Raw genomic sequence first — 21,060 nt, forward strand, 5'->3', positions numbered from 1 at the left:
AGTGTAACTGCAGTGGCTGGTCGGCAAGCGGTAAGTAGAAACTCAAACTGTTGACAGCATCTGCTGCTGCAATTCTACTCGACACCACGTCCAGAAAGGAATGTAAAAGAGTTTTACACTACGGTAGCTCAACGTGGGCAACGTTTTTTTTTAATTTCTAGATGGAGCATTTGAAGATTCAGCTCAACAAATTTTTAAATATTGTTTTAGTGAAAAGGAAAAAAAAAACAGTGCAAGAAATATTCACAAAAAATATATTACAAAACAGACATACGCAACAGTAGTATAAAACAGTTTCCAAATTCGAAAAAATACTTAAGTTTGCCTGGTCTTTGGTTCAATATAGAAGTAGGATCACCTGCAATTAAGTCCAATCTAATGAGCAAGAGTTAGTGGCCCTCTTAACATGACCAGTCACTACCCCTGATATTTTTGATTTCAAACCAAAAGCTTCAGCTGCCAATTGCAGCTAATTGTTTATGTCCCTGGAAAGAGTAGCACGATTCAACACCATCGAATCAAATGGTCTGTGGGGTGGTTGACAGATGCATTTTGTTCTGTTCAGTGGACACCTTATTGTCATTCCATCCTGAACAATATATATTTCTGTTTCAAAGTTTCACAATTGCCAGCATATTTATTTAGCAGGAGGAAATTAGGATTAGTTAGACACCAAATATGAAATAGATCTTATGTATATTTCTCTTAGGCAGTCTAATAAGTCTTATAATATTTTTGGACCTTTAAATATAGGCACACTTGGTCTAATATTTTGATATTTTACTTTTGCATTCGTGTAACCACTGATTATAGAGACAACTTCATTACAGGAATAATTATGAAGATTGCTAAGAATTTAGAGATTGTATGAAACTTAACCCTATGCAGTTCAGTTCTAAGTCAGTATAGAAACAAAACCCTAGCATCATCAAAGGTGTGTACAATTGAGCTGTTCTGCAGCGTGTTTATAAGAGGGTTGTAAATAGTTATAAACATGGGGTTAAGTTTCATACAATCTCCAGAATTAATACTTAAATGCCAATTTATAATAGGGACTTAACCAAAATTATTCATAGACCTAGCTAATAGAGGTTTATGACAACTCTGCTTTATGTCAAATGTGTCTTAAACCGGCCTGTGATTCATCAAATGTGAGACCATCCATAAATGTCTTGCACAGACATGAGATTTAAATCTGACTGGTTGTCATCAACTTGAAGAAAATTATGGTAAAAAAAGTGTTAGCACTATTCGTCCATTCTCTCCACATAGTTCAGAATTCATCAGACCTCACTATTGTCACAACATCCTTGTATGATGTTGAGCCTCCAAGACTGAAGTAATTGAAATTCAATGAATAAAAGGGGGCAGGCCAGGGACAATTTTGCTGATGAGGAAAGCGCTAAGTGATGTTGGACAACATCCAGCCAGGAAATGAGGCAGTCGCCATGTGACTTGCTACAGCTTCTAGAAGATCAGATAATTTCTGTACAGGAGAGAAGCTTATAAGACTAAGGTAAATGCACACTGGCTTAAAAATCGCTGCTTCTACAGGTGTTTTGTGTTTTGCCTGTAGAAGCAGCTCAATGTTATCCTATGTGTTCCTACACATTAGGACAATTGGAGACATATTTTAAGCTCAACGGTTAGAGGCTGGAAGAAAAACCTTCTGGTTTGCAGCAAAAACACAAACTCTCCCAAATAAAAAAAAAACATTACAAAAAAGGCTCTATATGAGTGTTTTTTCTGCCAGAGAAACTTATGTTTTCTTTCAAGCCCAGTGTGCATGAAGCCGCAAGGTAAGGCTAAAGTTCAGGTCTCAGCAGCAGAATGTCCTACTGCTTCAGATAGCAATACCTAAATCTGTAACAAACTGGGTGCTTTTTTTTTTTACAAATAATGTTATCTACACTAACAACTATTTAAGGGTGACTCCACTTTCGTCAGGAAAAAAAAATAGCAAATAAAGAAAAAGAAATAAAAATTTACAGCTCTGTAATTTTTGGAAAATGCAATGCATTATGGCTACCTGGAGGCGTTCTGTCATATTTCAGGCATTCCCTGCAACAAAAATTTAATTTTTGGCAAGGTACATTCAATATGAAATTACAGCTTGAGGCTGGGTTCACACTACTACACTACTTTCATCCTACTTTGCTCTGTGTTCAATGTTTCCCTATGAGAGCGTCTTGTAGCGTCCTACACAAGTCGGTCCGACTTTGAAAATGCTCCCTGTACTACTTTTGGTCCTACATTGATCCTACTTCAGGCCCATTGAATATCATTGAAGTCGGACCAAAGTAGTATCCTGTTCATGAAAGTAGGATGGATGTAGGACCAATGTAGGATAAATGTAGGACCGATGTAGCAGAGCAAAGTAGGATGAAAGTAGTGTAGTAGTGTGAACCCAGCCTAAGGGATGCAGGCCCAGCAGCTTTCCTCATTAGAGCCCTGCAGCTGCAGAGCTGGTTGATAATTATGAACTCACACCCATTAGACTCAGAGATTTCTTCAGCATAACAAAAGGTAGGAATCTGTTTAAATCCCTGCAATGCACATAGATCACCCAGAGGGAAATGTTTTGTTCATCAACAAAAGTGGAGTTACTCTTTAAAGAATAGTACAGAGATATTTTGATCCAGGTAAATCAATCTGACTGCTTTGTTTTTTTTATTCCTCTGGAACAAAACTGTTGGAGTTTGTGAGACATTCAACTTCATGCATATGCGTCTTTGTTTCAATGTAGTAATCTATAAAACATCATCAGCAATTGTACACAAAGTAACCTGTATTTCATGGTTTACTACTGCAACCAAAATGTACGATGTATGAAAACACACATATCCTGGGTCAAAACATGGACATATAATCATTTCATCCAAGATAAACAAAGTATAAACTCCTGGATATGAATATTTACTATAGGAAGATGTTAAAGTAAACTTTAACAGATTTACGTCTGTGCCCAGCATACAGCTGATGTCTAAAGAGTCTGCCAATATATTTTGCTGCAACGGTCAATTTTTGACTTTAAAAACAAATCATGCTCAGCTTAACCACCCAAATACCAGCATGTTAAACCCCCCCTCCTTTCCAGGCCAATTTTAGTGCTGTAATAGTTTGACTGCCAATTAATCCGTCATGCAACAGTGTACTGAAATTTATTTTATATCATTTTTATTTAGATCAATAGAACTTTTCTTTTGTTTATATTTAATAACCACTGAGGATTTTATTTTTTTAATATAGAAAGGAACAAAGACCAAAAAAAAAAAAAAAAAAAAAAAAAAAAAAACCCTATAAAACACATAAATAGTCTTTCTTTAGACCAAAATGTATTTTGCTACAGTTCTTGGTATATGAACCCCCAAATACGTGTACAGTATTTTGTCTGTGTGTATACATATATGAAATCTACCAAGAGTGATTTTTTTTTATAACTATTTTGCCTACCCCACCCCTGAACAGTTATATTTAACATGCTCTCAAGGTATCATTAGACTGTTAATCTATTAGTAATTTTCCACCTGCAAAAGAATCATTAGAAGAATACATAATGTATATACAATCCCACATAAGATTCCCTTTCTCATTAACAACTCTCCATAGTTGAGTTTGTATTGCTTTAGATTTTTGCTAAATCCCTGACACAGGGTCAGGTCAGAGATAAGATGATCAGCAGCAGGAAGGGGAGGGTGGCTGCAGACCAATGTGTTTGATTCAAAGCAATCACAAGGCACAAAGCCACTCTGATTGGTTATTTTGATATTACCTGTGATCTGTGCTATTTAATGATAATGCAATTATGGGCAATGTGAGTGTAGCTGATGTGTGTATGCTCATCAGAAACGAGGACATTTAAAGACATTCTATCAGAACAACAGGTGCCCCAACTGTTCATTTCATTACAATTGCTAGTCATAAGGCACAATCATATCATTTTTAATTCCATCTAATAGAAAATAAAGGTGCTTGTGAAGAGGATTGCCAGAAAGGTTGCGATCAGTATTGTGTTTGTGTGTGGGAGATTTTTAACTGAGCCACATATAGTCTCTGGAAGACTTAAAGGGGGTTAAATGCATACTTTGTATACTGTTATATAGGATCATTCTTTTGGAATCTCTGTCAGGCTTTCATGGTCACTTCCTGGCCTTTTGGCAAAAGTGGAATTGGTGGCAATTGAGCAGGTAGACACTGACTGCAAAAACATGACTGAAGTCCTTACCCTTCCCAAAAGAGTTTTGGTTAAATTTTGTCTCCACTGAAGAGATTTGCCATCACTTCCTGTCTTGTAACACCTTATGTCTGGGAGGGGAATAAGGGGAAACCTCCTAGTTGGGACAAACTGCAATAACGCCCTAATGCCGCATACACACCATCACTTTATGTGATGAAAAAAACGACACTTTCTGTGAAGTAAAAAATGACGTTTTTGAAACTTCAATTTTCAAAGACGAAGTTGCCTACACACCATCGTTTTCTCACAATGATTATGCAAAGTGAGGTTACGTTCCACCACGTTTTCCATTGAAGCTTGCTTCATAAGTAGCTTCTGGGCATGCGTGGATGAAAAAACGTCTTAGAAAACGACGTTTTTTGCTACACACGGTCAATTTCTGTTAAGTAAAAAGTGCACTTTTGAAAAACGACACATAAAATTGAAGCATGCTTCAATTTTTTTTGGTCGTTTTTTACAAGACATAAAACAACGTTTTCCCCCACACACAGTCAATTAAAGTGACGTTTTTAAAAACGTCATTTTTTTTCATCACATAAAGTGATGGTGTGTACGCGGCATTAGACATGTTCTAATGTTGCCTCACTCTATTCAAAACTGAAAATAAAATATTTTGCTGAATCTGGTCTTTAAAACTGCAAAACACAGCATTTGTGATTAAAAATTGGTATTAAATGAAGACTATAAGAACCAATAGATTTTCTTTATTTTACTTATTTAGACTTTGACATGATTATCAGCATTTCAAACTTTTTATAAGTTTAATGCTGAAATTTAGGACTCGCTGCCGTTTTGTACTGGATTGATTTTATTGCACCAGTGACACCACTAATACTACATAACTGTAAATGTATATGGCAATTTGTGTTACAATGTCAGCCTGAGCAAAAAAAAAAAAGGAATTGAAAGGAAATGTAATCACATCACTGCATCTGTACACATTACACAAGTAATGTAAATATGTAAAATACACAGAATTCTTAGACATCCATCTTATCTCTAGACTATCTTTCAGTGAATGGAGTAGCTGGCTCCTTTATGTTTTTTTTTTAGTGTAAAGATATTTTGCCAGATACAAAGCCTCCAATGCCTATATTAGGAAGCAGATACATCTGGAAACGTGATATAAAGACCTTAAAGAAATACTGAAACAAATATTTAAGGCTTACAATGACAATACGCATGGTATTAATCCAGTCCGATTAATGTGCCAAATGGACATTACAAAGTTACATATCTAATATATATTCAGGGTATCAAAATTTACATACTGTATTTATTGGCGTATAACACTCACTTTTTTACCCTTAAAATAGAGGGTAAACGTGTTATACGCAGGGGGCTGTGGTACGTTTTTTCCCTGAAACTTCCCTCTTAAAGTTAGGGTGCGTGTTATACGTCTGTGCGTGTTATACGCCGATAAATACGGTAATTAATGTACTGGACAGTGTAGAAGGGTCAGAACCTCTGTCATGTACACCCAACTGGGTGATTTTAACATTGCGTTGGGTTAATAGTACAGTGAAACAGGAAAGTAATGGGACACTTTGAAGACAAATACTGTAATCCCAAAGGATCTTTTTAAAGTTTGTATGTGGTTCAAACATAAAATGCTTATAGGCATGGAGTATATCATGGAACTTAACTCAATTCCGTTTATGGTGAAAAGTGTGTCAACACCTGACTACCACACCTACATGAGCTTGCTGGAGATCCAATGCCAAAAACCATAGGCATTAAGGCCACTTTCACACGGGGCAGGTCAGTAATGATCCGCCTCCGTATGCTCCGTTTCCTCAGCGGGGACCGCTCCGTTGATCCCGGCTGAGCTGGCGGATGACAGGGTGGTCCCCGCACACAGTGCAGGGACCGCCCTGTCTTTTCTCCGCTCTCCCCTATGGGGAGATCGGATGAAAACGGACCGTGTGTCCGTGTTTATCCGATCCGCTCTGCAGACGGAAGAAAAAATAGGGTTTTCTTCCGTCTGCAAAATCAGATCTTTGTGGAGGCAGACGAGATCAGGTGTCAGTGGATGTTCATCCGCTGACACCCGCAATCACATAGGGACCAATGTATGTCCCTTTTTCATCCGCACGTGTGAAAGGGGCCTAATACAGGGTTGACACTTTTGGAATGCTTTCAATGAGTATCAAAGTCTGGAGAGACACCAGAGCAATCATGCAAATTGGACTTTTCAGGTGGTAACTTACCACCCGGACCACGCTGCAAACTTGACTGGCAATCATGTGTCTGTTTTGTGCAGTTTTGTTTAGGTGCATCCTATAGCCTGCAATAACTGTAGGGTACATGAATTTGTTGCCTTAAGCTGACCCAAGCTTCATTTCTTCCTGTTTGGATTGTGAAATGGCAATTCCATCAGCCCTCTGGATGAAATATTTATTTGTATGGATTCGGCATTAGGATGTTGAGGGCTTCTCATACACTTCTTGTCTACACAAGGGTTTTGGATACATGGATTGGATGTGTCAGGTGTTTTAATGTTTTGGTTGAAAAACAGTTTAGACCAGGGGTGCCCAACCAGTGGCCCGCCGCGGAGCCCTCTCATGTGGCCAACGACTTCTCGCTGTAGATCCGAGGGGGACACGCAAGGAAAATAAAAAACAGCATTTTAGCTTGCAGATGATTGGATAATAAAATCAGCAGAGCTTCCCCTCATTTCAGAGCTACCCCTCAGATTTACAGCGACTGCACTTCCAAGTACAATTTCAGTGTAATTTCAAGTGCACTTTGCACTTGTAGTGCAAAGTGTATTTGCCTTTCGTAAATAACCCCCAGTGTGTATATATGGGCATAACTGTTCTGCAGTGGTTACTGGGCTGATTTCAAACTGATCCACAAATGTGGGTTACCTGCACTGAGCCATACACTTCTGTTATTACCTGTGGGTTTGGTGAGCTTTCAGAAAGTGCACCACACCTGCAGGATATAATAGAAGTCTATGGCAAAGTGCAGCTAACCCACAGGAAAACCACAGGTACACTACGCTGCACCCGTGGTCTGAGTAAACTGCAGCGCATCAGTGTGATGGCAGACTTGGGCCCCTTTCATACGATCAATCCGACCCAATCGCAGCCTCCATTCACCTCTATGGAGCGGCAGATGTAAACAGACTTGTGTCCATTTACACCGGACTACCTCCAATCCGATCCACTAAAAAAAACATAAGTGGATCCATCCCGTTCTGTCTGGGCAGATCAGATAGGAGGGCCCATAAAGTAGTCCGCACGGCATATGCATAGTGGACATGAACCTGTCATCTGCCTGTGTGGCCCGCGACCAGTTACCTAATTGCTTAAGTGGCCCTCTTAAAAAGGCTGGGTACCCCTGGTTTAGAATTTTTTGATTGCAAACTCCCAACTCTCTTTTTTCTCCCCTGAAGAAGCTATACTGGCAAAACGCGATAGAATATTCAATACATCCACAAATAGCTCATCTTGCAGGCGTTAATAGGTGTGGGTTGGTACAACCCAATATTAATATAGGGTCGTATTGGTCATAAGTCATGTTGTAAATAAATGTTTTAATCTATAAACAAGGTGTAATGTTCCGTAAAGAGAATTTCTACCTGAAAAGTTCTATTTGCATGATTGCTCTGGAGTCTCAACAGATTTTGACACATGGTCCTTATAAGGGATGTGGTAGGTTTTTGCAATGCCTGCCCTAAAGATATGATTTAAATGCTTTCCACACGATTTAAAGTGGTTGTAAACCCTTACAGACCACTTTTACCTACAGGTAAACCTAGATTAAGGATTACCTAAATGGTTTAGGAGATATTTACACTAGAGCCTTGCGGCGATGTCTACGGTGCATGCACTGTAGAAAACAGCGCAGGCGCACTTTAGAAACGGCGATCGTGCCGTTTCTAAAGGAGGACATGCTGTAAATGGCGGCTCCCACGCATGCACGGGAGTGACGTGATTGCATGATTGCGGATACCCGGAAGCAACTCCGGGGACGACATGTCGGCGGCCAGTGCTCATTATGCTTTTGTCTTGCAGGTGTTTTTAAAAATAAATAAAAAAGTGGGTTTACAACCACTTTAAGAGTATCAATGTTCCAATTCTTTCTAATGATGTTCCAAGGAGTTTGAGGCCAGGGCTCTGTGCAGCCCTCCAGACCAAACACATCAAACAATGTCAGCACAGTGTCATGGGCATCCTGAAACAGTACCCTTCATTGTAAATATTTGAAAATAATCATTTTGCTCACATTCATTTGGCCATATAGTGGGTGTGAGGGTCAGGTGACCACACATTTTTGGCCAGTTTTTGGTCAGTTTTATTATTTGTTCAATGCCTTATTGTTTATGGATTGATCGTTAACATAATTACTTAATTACTTCTAAAAAAAATATATATTTTTTTTATAAATAAAGCCTTTTAAATTGTGTGGTTTATTTATACTATGCTTAAAGAGCAAATTTAATTGGCTGCTCATTTTTTCTTAAATTAAAAATACAAAAATACACAGGAGGCTGTATATGCCAGAAAGGGGGGGGGGGGGCTTAATGGTGTACTTAACTGACTTTAAAAAAAATCAGCTTTTGAAAAAAAAATAAAAAATTTTGCAGGTTAAAAATGTGCATTATTTTTTATTTTTTTTCGTACTGCAGCCTGCAAAGCATTGCACCCGCGATCTACACTTCCAAGATCCTACAAATACTCAGTACAGCTGTCTGCCCATACCTCCATACAGTTACTGAAGCGCAAGAAGAATTGATGGTCTACAGGGACACTCACCAGCACCCTCGTAGTTAATTGAGAAGTACTAGCTGTGTTTCTGTGGTGGTTCATTCACTCATATCAAATAGCTCATAACAAACACTTGGCTAGGCAGTAAACCTGAAACTCAATTATTTCATTTTATAATGTGAAGGTCTCCACACATTTACTGACTTGAATTCTGTGACACATATTCACCATGGCCTGCTCTGCCCCCACAATTCAGAGCCTGCCCTTTGAACTACAACGGTGCTTAGAGGAGGAATTTCAGGAGGTGGAGTTAGTAGAGCATGGGTGCTCAACCTGAGGCCCTCCAGCTGTTGCAAAACTACAATTCCCATTATGCCTCTGCTTTTGGAAGTCATGCTTATAACCGTCAGTCTTGCAATGCCTCATGGGACTTAGAGCTTACAATCTAGAGGTTGAGAAACTACAACGAGCAGGGCCCTTTGATCCCTCTTGTATTGAATAGTATTGTAATTGTACTGTCTTCCATGATGTTGCAAAGTGCTGCGCAAACTGTTGGCGCTACATAAATCCTGTAATAATAATAATAACAGCTGAAAGGCCAAAGGTTGAGCACCCATGCAGTAGAGCAGGGGTGCCCAACCTTTTGAAGAGCGAGGGCCACTTAAGCGAAATGGTCTCTGGTCGCGGGCCACAATGAGCGAAGCGGGCAGATGACAGGTCCGTTTCCACTCTGCATATGCAGAGCAGACACAGCCCACTCTACTCTATGGGGCCACTGATCCTCCACAATGGAAGGGGATAGATCCCCTTCTGTTTTTTTAGCAGATCGGATTGGAGGTATTTGGGTATAATCAGACACAATACGCTTTACATCTACAGCTCCATAGAGGTGAATGCAGGGTCCGAATGGGTCGGACCAATCGCGTGAAAGGGGCCTACGGCTGCTTTTACACTGATGTGCTGTGATTTAACCACACTGTGGATGCAGCACAGTGCACCTGTGGCTTTCCTGCGGGTTAGCTGCACTTTGCCATAGACGACTAATATATCCCTACAAGTGTGGTGCACTTTCTGAAAGCGCACCAAATCCGGAGGTAATAACAGAAGTCTATGATTCAATGAAGGTAACCTGCAGATGCACTGCTCTGCACCTGCTTATCAGTTCAAAAAGCTGCCCAGTGATCACTGCAGAACAGATAATCCCATATATACACTGTGATTTTAGTAATAAGCTTACCTTTAATAACAGTCTTTCATTCAGGTATCACCGGATGTTTCTGTCCCAGGCATTTGGTATCACTCTGCATATGACAGGAGCCAGCGCTATAAAGTAAGCATCGACTTATGCAGCTCTGCTCTGCAGTCGCTTGCTTTCTCTACCACTGGCTTCATTCACAAAACTGATGCTCTGGGATTGGGGTCAGCGACCATAAATCTGGGCTGGGATCTGCAATCCCAGAGCAGGAGGCGCGGGCCACATCAGAGAGCACCGCGGGGCCACATGTGGCCTCCGGGCCACTGGTTAAGCACCCCTGCAGTAGAGGAGTCACTGCTTGTGGGCAGCAAGGTAAACAAAAATAATGAGCAGAGGAGAAGCTGCAAAGCATGCCAGGAAGCCAGGCAGTTGTGGAAAGAGATGGCCAGCAGTAGAATTTATAACATGAAGAGAGATATTTCAAGTAAGCTTATATTGGATTGGATTGTCAAAAATAACTGTTGCTGTGATTATAGAACTCATTCATTTGGCCGATCCCTGCTGAACTTTTATCCATGTTTGGCCCGGCTTAAGTCAGACTATAAAAACCAACTAACTATATGATTAGACAGACAGGTGAAGGGCCTTGCTTGATGTAGAAAGCATTTAGCCTTATGTCAATTAACTCTACTCCATAATTTTGGGCAGCTTTATCCTTTAAGTGCTTTCACGTAACGTCCACTAACATAACCAACAAGCCTTTAGAATTGGAAGAAAAACTCCATAGGCAAAGCAAACATTTTGCTCATTTTTCATTCTTTAAAAACACAACAAATATACATCTGGTTTTCCTTAATCTTCTACTAGAAACTCATTTTGGACTCTGTATACAAAATGGCATGTTTATATGAATATCACATGAAGTTTTCTGGAAAGAGCACTCTGTAAAATGAAGACCAGAAATCTGTGTAATAGGCAGGGACAAGCCGTAACGAGACCACTGAATTCCAGTTGTCAAACATAATTTATTATGTATATTTCTTCTTTTTCTTTCTATTAAAGAAGGGATTATCAAAACTAAAGTGATATGGGTGAGTGCTTGACTTCCTATTGAAGGTCTTGTGCAGGGAGGGAGTTGTGATCAGTTTAAGTTTAGCTTACTGAAATCAGACTGAGATTTCTGTTTGATGGCCTCCTGACTTTATATCCTCTTGTCAAAGCGCAGCAGTTTTATTTGCAATGATGCATGCGGGAGGAGGTTGGAGGTTAAAGTTGACTAAGAGGCTAACAGGAAAACAACTATACTCTTAACAGAGTAGTACAACTTTCAGCATGCTGGAATCTGTTGCCACATTTTGCTTCCCTCAAGGAGTGACATGTTTTAGATGCCTTTTAAAAAAAATAGCAAGCGACCAGACCTCTCAATTTCAGATGAAACCGATTAATTAGGAGGGATGGTCTCTGTCTGTTACTGAAAGACAAACCTTTCAACATCCCTGCTGGAGCCCCAGAAGAGTTTCAATCTGTAAATTTTAAATGAAGCTTGACAAGGGTTGGTTGGCTATGTTCAAGTAGCTGAAAAATCCCCACAAACTTTGGAGCCTCCAAAAAATACTTGCAGTGCCATGGAGAGTAAAGCATCAGTCTAGGCAGCATGTACTAATCTGTCCGCAATGCCCACAGACAAATGACACTTGCACTCACGCCCTGAAAGTTTGCAGATAAAAAGTATACTTGCCCCTTATTGAGTGAAACTGGATATTTGGCCACCAAGACATAATCAAATCACACTGTGGTAAGTCATTTTAATGCAGGCGTCCTGATTTGGGGTAATGTTGATTTTGTCTGTTTTAACAGCGAACACTTGTCGGATGAAAAACACAAAACATTTGTCCGATGGAGCATACACATGGTCGGATTGCCCAATCAAACAGGTCTGTCAGACATTTGTTGCGAAAAAAGTATGATCGTGTGTATGGTCCTTTAGAAATATATTTACCAAGAAATATTGTGACGTGTTCAAAACTTATTTTACCCGCTGTATATACATATTAGGGGTTATTTACGAAAGCACTACAAGTGCAAACTACATGTGCAAAGTGGACTTGAAATAACACTGAAAATGCACTTGGAGGTGTAGTCACTGTAGATCCGAGGGGGACATGCAAGGAGAATAAAAAACAGCATTTTAGCTTACACATGATTGGATGATAAAATCAGCAGAGCTTCCCCTCATTTCAGACCTACCTCTCAGATTTACGGCGTCTTCACCTCCAAGTGCACTTTCAAGAGCACTTTGCACTTGTAGTGCAAAGTGGATTTGCCTTTCGTAAATAACCCCCATTTTGTCTAAAAACATCATAGCACCTCGCCTTGTACTCCTCACCAGAGCTTTTAGCTCTAGAGAAAGTGAAAGGTTGGTTCTTGGAAGAAAATATGCAAATATCAAAATGCCTTGATGGGTGAATTTCAGTCTAAAGAAGTGGGAATATCTAGGCAGACTAAATTAGCATGCAGACCATTTTAGGTAATATGCAAATTGATGACCAGTCTCAGTAATTAGAAAAACTAAAATCCAATAAATGAAAGTGGTGGGACAAGCAACACGGTGAGTTAATCACGTTCTGCAGGATTGCAGAGTGTTGTCAACATAACTGTGACGAACCTAGGACTATGTCCGCCTTCAATGCTTTCTCTGTCCAGAACCAGCACTATCCAAGACTCTTTAGCCCACCAAGTCACCAGCCGTAACACATTGTAGGGTAAAAACCAGCAGACTACTTTATTTAAACACATGTTACATAGATATCCCCCTTCAAGACACCTCCCCCCACCCTTGGAAAACAGGGCAGGATAAACTGTCCAATGACAATGGACACACAGGTCAGTTGTTTTCAAACTTCTCATCGGTAAACAGGCTTACCAGCAGGGGGATGCTGGAGTCCCCCTCCCTCTTTCCTCACAGCAAACGCACTTACACATCCCATAGTAGTTGAGGCAGACAGACACAATAAAACAATAGAGTACAGTCACACCCCAAACCATCACAGCAAACAGTACACAACAGCATATGACAACACACAATATATACAACATTGAGTCTGACTAGCACAGATCATAGTTTGGTTCCGATTCACTCTGTGCCCGTATTAGAGACACAGGGTGATGTAACACATAAGATGGCCTGTGGAAGCTGGGCACAGAGTTTCCAGAGCTCTCCAAGGTAAGCCGAGTAGCACAAACCCCCCACTCAAAGTGACCCCTGTCACAATAACTATGGGATATAACTGACAAGAGAGACTAAGGGCTGATACCTGACTAAACTATATTGCATTAGGTAAGGAGGAAAGAAAGGAAATCACCAATCTTACTATGCTCTCTGGTAGGAGTGTCTAAATACAAAATTTGACTGAACAGAAGTTATATTCTTTTCACTGGTAAGAAGGTTCACATATATGTAGTTCAGCCAACTTCCTGGAGTTTTGCTTTAATAAATCAACCACAATAGGTCTGAGATCTTTATGTCAGCATTTCTCAGCATGCATTACACACTCCCGTCCAATTCTAAGTAATCTGACTGTAAAACATGTCTGCTTAAGCAAGAGACTGACTTCACCCACTCTTAAGGGTCATCGCCAGGCAAAGATTTTTACCCTTACATCTCCTCCACCCATTCAGCAATGGTTCAACAAAGTAACTAATGAACCCACAATTATTCTCACCAACTCCCCAATACTTGTCCCTCATGGGCACCACTTTCTGCAGTGGGGACCAGTGGGTCAGGCATTGCAGCCCATGTTCCTGCTGACCGGCCCATAGAAAAATCCTCCTTCTCCACTGCTTTAGTGTAGAATTTTTTGGTTGTCTAGGGCAGCCCTCAAAATTTCCACTCGCCTGCTAGCATTTGGCGAGTGGAAATTAGCTAAGGGCGAGTGTGGAGCCACATCGGAGGGGAGGGGGGTTGGCGGGCCAATTCTCCTCCCAGTGATCGGCCAGGAAACCGTAGGAAAGGTAGAGGAGAGGAAGAGGAAAGCTGGCCGGATTACACAGAGAGGGGAAACTCTGCTGTTAAAATAAATTTCTAGCCTCCTGGATAGACTCTCCTATGATGGACAGCATACTTGTCCAATACCATTAAATTGAAGTAGTGTGACATCTACCATAAGAGCTGGTCCAGGAGGTGGGACTTTGACAGCGGAATTCTCCTCTCTGTGTGATCTGGCAGGATTTCCTCTTCTTCTCCCTTCCGCAAAGTTTCCTGGCCAATTGCTGGGAGGAGAATCGGCTCCTATGAGGCTGCATTGATGGACACCGATGAGGCTGCATTGATGGGCACCGATGATGCTGCACTGATAAAGTTGTTGTTAATATTTATTTTTTGTAACTTAATTCTACATAAAACATTTAACAGTATCTTTTTATGAGATAATTTACGAGGGCGTGTTTTGGGGCAAGGCAGAATAGGTGTTGGGTGGGGCGACTGGTGGGAGCAACTCTTAAGGCCTGGCTAATAGCTTAGGACTTGAAATTTTGAGCCCTGGTCTAGGGCTTCAATACATTTTGAGACAATGGCCTGCAATAGGATTTCAGAATAGAAAACTCAGAGCAAAGATAAAGCGCATTTGTGCAAGTGCAAACGTTTTGAAGCCACTAAATCAGTGCAACAGCCAGGGAACTATCATTTTTGGCTCTGAAGAAAAGGATGTGACACTCAAAATGCATCAGCCATTCCTGGACGCCATGAGTTGAGTATGGTGGATTTGGTGGCTCATCGGTCTTTCTAGACAAGCTTGTGCATGACATGCGTTTGAGTATCCACTTGTTTACTTTTTTAAAAAAAATTACGGTATGGTAATGCACTAGGATGATACACCCTCTCTTGTTGGTTTCTAGTTTGCTTAAGGATACCCACAGTCCTGGGAGAGCAGCAAGATGGTTATGCGCAATACCTACACTATTAGCCAAAAGGAGAGTCCTTTTTATTTCTAAACACCACACTTGAGCACAGGATGTTACATTTTTGAGGGAACATTCATTTTCAGAGGAGACCAGAAATATACCCCAAGTAGTTGCCATGTAAAGGCGTTCTTTAGGAAAAGAAAAAAGCGTCTCGCACACGGTGCTCAAAGCATTAATTGCTTTTATTGGGCTGTTAATAGCCAGCTTAAGATCACTCTACTGTTTCCTTATTTAAATTAGAGGTGGCACTTACAGGAAAACGACAACCAATAAGAATAAATAATCAACCTAAAGAGCCAGGCCTAAAGCTGCCAAGATTTTTGTCCACCCAAATCTATCATATGTAATAGCATGAACTTTTATTTTAAACAGTATTTGTATAAATAGATAAATCTGTTGCATATTATATTTTAACACTCACTATGCTGTACTCTGTTGTTGTGGATTATCATGATCACATATAGCTCAGAGAACGTTACACAATAATGTTTAATTAGCACCTCATTAAGCTGAAGAGGAATGACAGAAGCTATACGCAGTGTAACATGTCGCGTTATTGATCTTTCAGGTTCACTGGTTTTTCTGGGTCAATTTTGTGAAACAAAGAAATGCATACTTTTTACTGGGTGTAAAGCTTAAAAAGAAAAAGAAAAACCTAAAGAGCCAACTAGCCTGGCAATAATTATCCAAAAGGTTTTGTAGACTTTCAAGTAACCCTATATAATCTTGTATAGTAACTTATCAGGATTGTTTTAATAAAGAGAACTTCAATAAGAAATAGAAATCCCCTACTTACTTGACATCTCTCTGTATAGTAACAAAGTCTTGAAGTCTGATCACATATATAATCAGGAATCATTATTTAAGATGGTACTCCAGGCAAGCACCTCAATACAGAGTTTAAATATGTAGAATTTAAAACGTTTTACAATCCATAGGATTTATATGGATTTTCTTCCCAGTCATGTGATTCATATACACCTGATAAGCTGCAAAACCAGAAAAATGTCTGTTTCCTGGTTCAAGTGTATGACCACCAAAACTTTTCATTTTTGTTTTTGATAGGCTGGGGAAAAAATGGAACCCCTATGGGATTGTAATGCTATCCCCAACTCCATTAGAGAGTGTTCCCCTCAATTTCTGTTCTGCTGACATTAGATTCACCAAGGAAAATCTGCAACAGGGATACAAGATAACATTAAAACCCTTAAACGTTCTATTCAAAATGAAAATGTATATATATTTTGGTTGGACATACACTTTAAAGCCTAACTCCACAATAAATGCTCCTCTAAATAGTTTGTTTGGGTCAAGCTGGCCCCAACAAATCATTTACTGCAACAGGTGCACTTGCCGGGCACGCTGTATTAATTGTATGCAGCTTCAGCTACCTACATTATACAGCACTGTGTTTCAACAGTGGGACAAAGACTTCCCGTTCCACACTCGGGAACAAAATAGAGTGGGGCTGAGCACTGCCTTGCTTTTTATGGGTAGCTTTGTATTCTATAAATGAATATAGAGCTTCCTCTGATTTGCTGAGGAGGAATTGTGACGTCATCCTCCTAGCTCTCCACCACAACCAATCCGAGGAAGCAGTGTTTCCTTTAGAGAATGAAAAGTTTCCCATGGATTTTGTTCCAGGTGTGGAATGAGAAGTCTCTGTCCCACTGCCAGCACACGGTGCAGTATTCTGTATGTAGCTGAGGCTACATACAGGTAATACAGCACACCTATTAGTGCAGTAAATAGTTCAGCTGAAATTAAGTATTTAAAGGGACATTAAAAGTGGAGTTAGGCATTAAAGAAGATCTATTTTTAGAATTTATTCTGGAGTCCTGCCCCTTTAGGGTACACTGTACATGGAACACTTTTCTCCATGTTTCCCCTCCTGCTGTGGCTGATCCAACAACAGCATTGAAGAAGATGGTTGATTCATAGATACAGCTGGTCTTGGCTGTGAATACCTTCCAGAGACAAGCAACAGCAAGAAAAATTAGTCATGTTTTTGGTCATTGTAGCGAAGACTGCACTTCCTTTATTTAACCCGGCATTAAACCTGCACAAAGCATATTTACACACATTTTACAAGTGCTATATACATTTTCTCTCAGGTGTTTTTTGCACATGTATTACACTTCAGGCATTTGTTTTTTGGGCTGGGAAAGAAGGTAGAAAGGATTTTTGAAAAGTAGGATGATTTTTAAGGTGCAAAATAAATGTGAAAATGCATGCAAATGCACGTGCTGCTAATTTACAAGTGCACCCATTTAAGTCTACAGGAGCAAAAATGTCTGCATATTAGGGTTGCACTGATACAGTTTTTTTATTGGCAAGTACGAGTACCAATACTTTCGCTTAATACTCGCTGATACTGAGTACCAATACACACTGTGACCCCCCATGACTAAGCTCCGGGGGGGAAGAACCAAGCACATAAGGGGGCATGGCCTGGCGGGAGCCCAGGCTGAGGTTGTATCTCTCATACAACCATAGGACTCCGTGGATGTGCGGCACCAGGGATCTTTCCTGTCTTCCTTTCACTGAGTACCGATACTACGCGGTGCGATTTGTATCAATACAAAAAAACACAGCTCATTCAGCACTGCAAAGAATTGCATGTGATTTGAACAGGAATGTGGTGCGATTCCTGTCCAAACAGCATGCAATTTACCCCACTGCTCCTGTGTACGTGTGTAGAAAGTGCAAATTGCAATCTAGTGGGCAGTTAATTAAAAATTTTAGAACTCACGATACATATCTGGCCAAATGTAACATCTGCATAGGTGTCTCGGGCCCCACCGATGATAGCAAATCACAGCCACTGGAAGTGCTTCACAGGGCTGGGGGAGAAGTTTCGGGACTCCTGTGGTTATAGATGATGTCAGCTTGAGGTCAGACCGCCTCTGCATCTCCTCCATCCCTGTGAGCACCTCCAGCGGCTGTGAATTGCCATCATCGGCATGACCGGGACACCTATAAAAATTTAGCATTTGGCCAGATATGTATTGTGAGTTCTAACACTACACACTAACTGGTGCTTTTCCCTTTCTGTACACACACACACACGAGCGGTCGGCAAAATCGCATGCAATTTTGGATAGGAATTGCACCGCATCCCTGTTCAAATCGCTTGCGATTCTTTGCAGTGCGAATTGCACACATTCATTTTGTATCAATGCAAATCGCACCTCACAGTATCAGCATTGGGAGCATTTGCGCAAGTACCAATACTGACGCGTATGCTTGGTATCGGCGCTGATCGGTGCAGCCTACTGCATACACTCTTGCACTTTTTTGTATGTCCGTTAGCTGAGCATACAAGTGTGAATAGGGAAAATTCGAAAGAATGTGATTTTGCATGTTGAACATTGGCCTAGAGAAACAAGAAAGGAAATCTTTCAACTGTGAATGGGGGCTTATTTAGTGTAAAGGTAAAAGAAAACACTGTTTACAAACAAAAAAAGAAATAAATACAAAAAATATTTCCTTTTGCCAAAAAATAAAATAAAAATCCCAATACCTGATTTGGAGCCTAAAAAAGCCCCCACTTTGTAATGTAAACCTGGTGCTGCAGAATAAAATGGTTAGAAAGCTATTTTAATACTTGTCTCGTTTTTATCATTCACAAAAAGCACGGAAGGGATAAAAATCTACATTGTACAAATGGCGTAGCATATTTTTACCCGGAGATAATACCACACCTAAACTGAACATTGTTAAATAAAAAAAAAAAAAAACACCCTGAACCCATATTCTCCTAACTGTAGGAGAGAATGATAATACAGACACAGGTAATATGGAAGAGGACTGAGGCAGGAAGGCACTATAGGCCATCACTAGAAAAACAAATAATGTTTCCCTCAACAGATTCCCCTTCAGACATGCATCCCAAACCTTTCAGAATGTTAATAAGAGAGTCAGGTTTCATTAGTGTTCGGCCTTGTTTCATCTAATTAAAAAAGTGACAGCCAGAGCTGAATGCTTTATGCTTGGGTCTAATGCACTCTGTGGCAAAACTCTCCTCCCCGCCGCCTATACCCTGTGCAAATCAAAGCTTTAATGCTCCCATCTACTCAATGCAGACAACTGCAGCAGGGGTCACACATAAACAAAGCAGGTCTCACCTTCCATACCAGCTACTGAATACATAATATTATATCTAGAATTAACAAAGCTCAAACACCTGCAGCTGTACACGGACTATGGCACATAGTTAATACTACAAGTTATTTCTATCATTGTAATACTGGTCATACCTAGTTTTGTTTTTTCCTACCCTGTGCAAGCAATACATGATGATGTGCTGCCTTTGCTACGATCACGCGATTTGTTCAAGTGAAAGAGTAAAGTATGAGTGCAGTAAACCTAAGGATATGACATATTCCATGCAACTAAATCGCCTGTTCTCCACTTTGAGATATAAGTAAAACCGATGGCTTTCACCACCGTTTCTGACCTGGAACGCTCCATTATTTTAGATGCCTGATAAGATAAATACAGATCTGCAGGGGTAAGATCCTATTAGAACTTGATTTAAGGGTTGGATCAAGGTTAATGTCAATGGGTATGTTTATGATTTTCAGGGTCAAGTGCCAAGCTAAAGCGTTACTGCAGGAGGTAGATCTTACCATAATGTGCAAGTATGCACAAGATACATGCATATTATGGCGGGTTTAGCTCCAGCACGGATCTGTCAGTCGCTACTGATATCTTTTCTCAATTTCTAAAGCAGAATCTTTTCTCTTCACTCACTGGGTAGGCATTGATGATATAACTCCCGCAAATGGACACTGATCCTGACTCCATTCTTGTGAGTAAAGCCACTCATTTGTTATCTTGGCTGTATGCTTAGGGTCGTTGTCCTGTTGGAAGATGAACCTTTGCCCAAGTCTGAGGTCCAGAGCGCTCTGGAGCAGGTTTTCATCAAGGATGTCTCTGTACATTGCTACATTAATCTTTCCATCGATCCTGACCAGTCTCCCAGTTCCTGCAACTGAAAAACATCCCCAACAGCATGATTCTACCGCCACCATTCTTCATTGTAGAGATTTTGGCCAGGTGAACGGTGCCTGGTTTCCTTCAGACATGACGTTTGCCAGTCAGGCCAAAGAGTTCAATCTTTTTTTCATCAGACCAGAAGATTTGGTTTCTCATGGTCTGAGAGTCCTTCAGGTGCCTTTTGGCAAACTCCAGATGGGCGGTCATGTGCCTTTTACTGAAGAGTGGCTTACGTGTGGCCACTCCACCATACAGGCCTGATTGGTGACCATAAAAGGGGTCAAAAGTGGACGATTCCCCCATATTTAGCTTTTACTTTTATTTTTAATCAATTGGGTACCAAGATAGTCAATTTATTCCAATACATGGAGACATGGGGGAATTGTCTAATGTTGCTGTTTTAGTATTTGTTTTAGAGAGTGGGAAAATATTGCGAGATACTGTATATATTTTAAATTAAATCTTTATTATTTGGCAATAGTATGGTGAAGGCAGACTTCTGCCAGTCACAGGCTATGCCACGCCAGCCCATGTTTTAGAACAGGGAGAAGAAGCCTCCATAGATCTACATGTAATATCCCACCACCACTGTGTTTACGTGGTTAGTGGGCATGGAGGAGGGAGGGAGTGGGCTGTCATTTACCACTGTGCATATGTCCACATGTGTGACTCTATAGTCACATGGGTTGGAAAATGCTCAGCACAGAAACTCACAAAAAACGGAGCATGTGCAGAGTTAACACCACAGCTGCAAAGCTGCTATCTGAATTGGGGACATGGACATAAGGTGGAGATAGAAAGTAGCAGGATCAACCACATTTTTTGCAGAATACAGAAAACGCATCTCAGTGACTGAGTAAGTATGAACAGCATGCAATACACCAGGGATATGCATTTAGCAGACCTCCAGCTGTTGCAAAACTACAAGTCCCATCATGCCTCTGACTTGTAGT

The 21,060-nt window shown here is 40.5% G+C and overlaps 1 protein-coding gene across 7 annotated transcripts in view; it reads right to left on the reverse strand.

Annotated features, from left to right (window-relative positions):
* Positions 1-21,060, reverse strand: part of CDIN1 (CDAN1 interacting nuclease 1) — a 482,433-nt gene that overhangs the window by 117,410 nt on the left and 343,963 nt on the right. The gene's annotated exons all lie outside the window — the stretch shown is intronic.

The sequence above is a fragment of the Rana temporaria genome, chromosome 13, assembly GCF_905171775.1.
Source record: "Rana temporaria chromosome 13, aRanTem1.1, whole genome shotgun sequence".
NCBI lineage: Eukaryota > Metazoa > Chordata > Amphibia > Anura > Ranidae > Rana > Rana temporaria.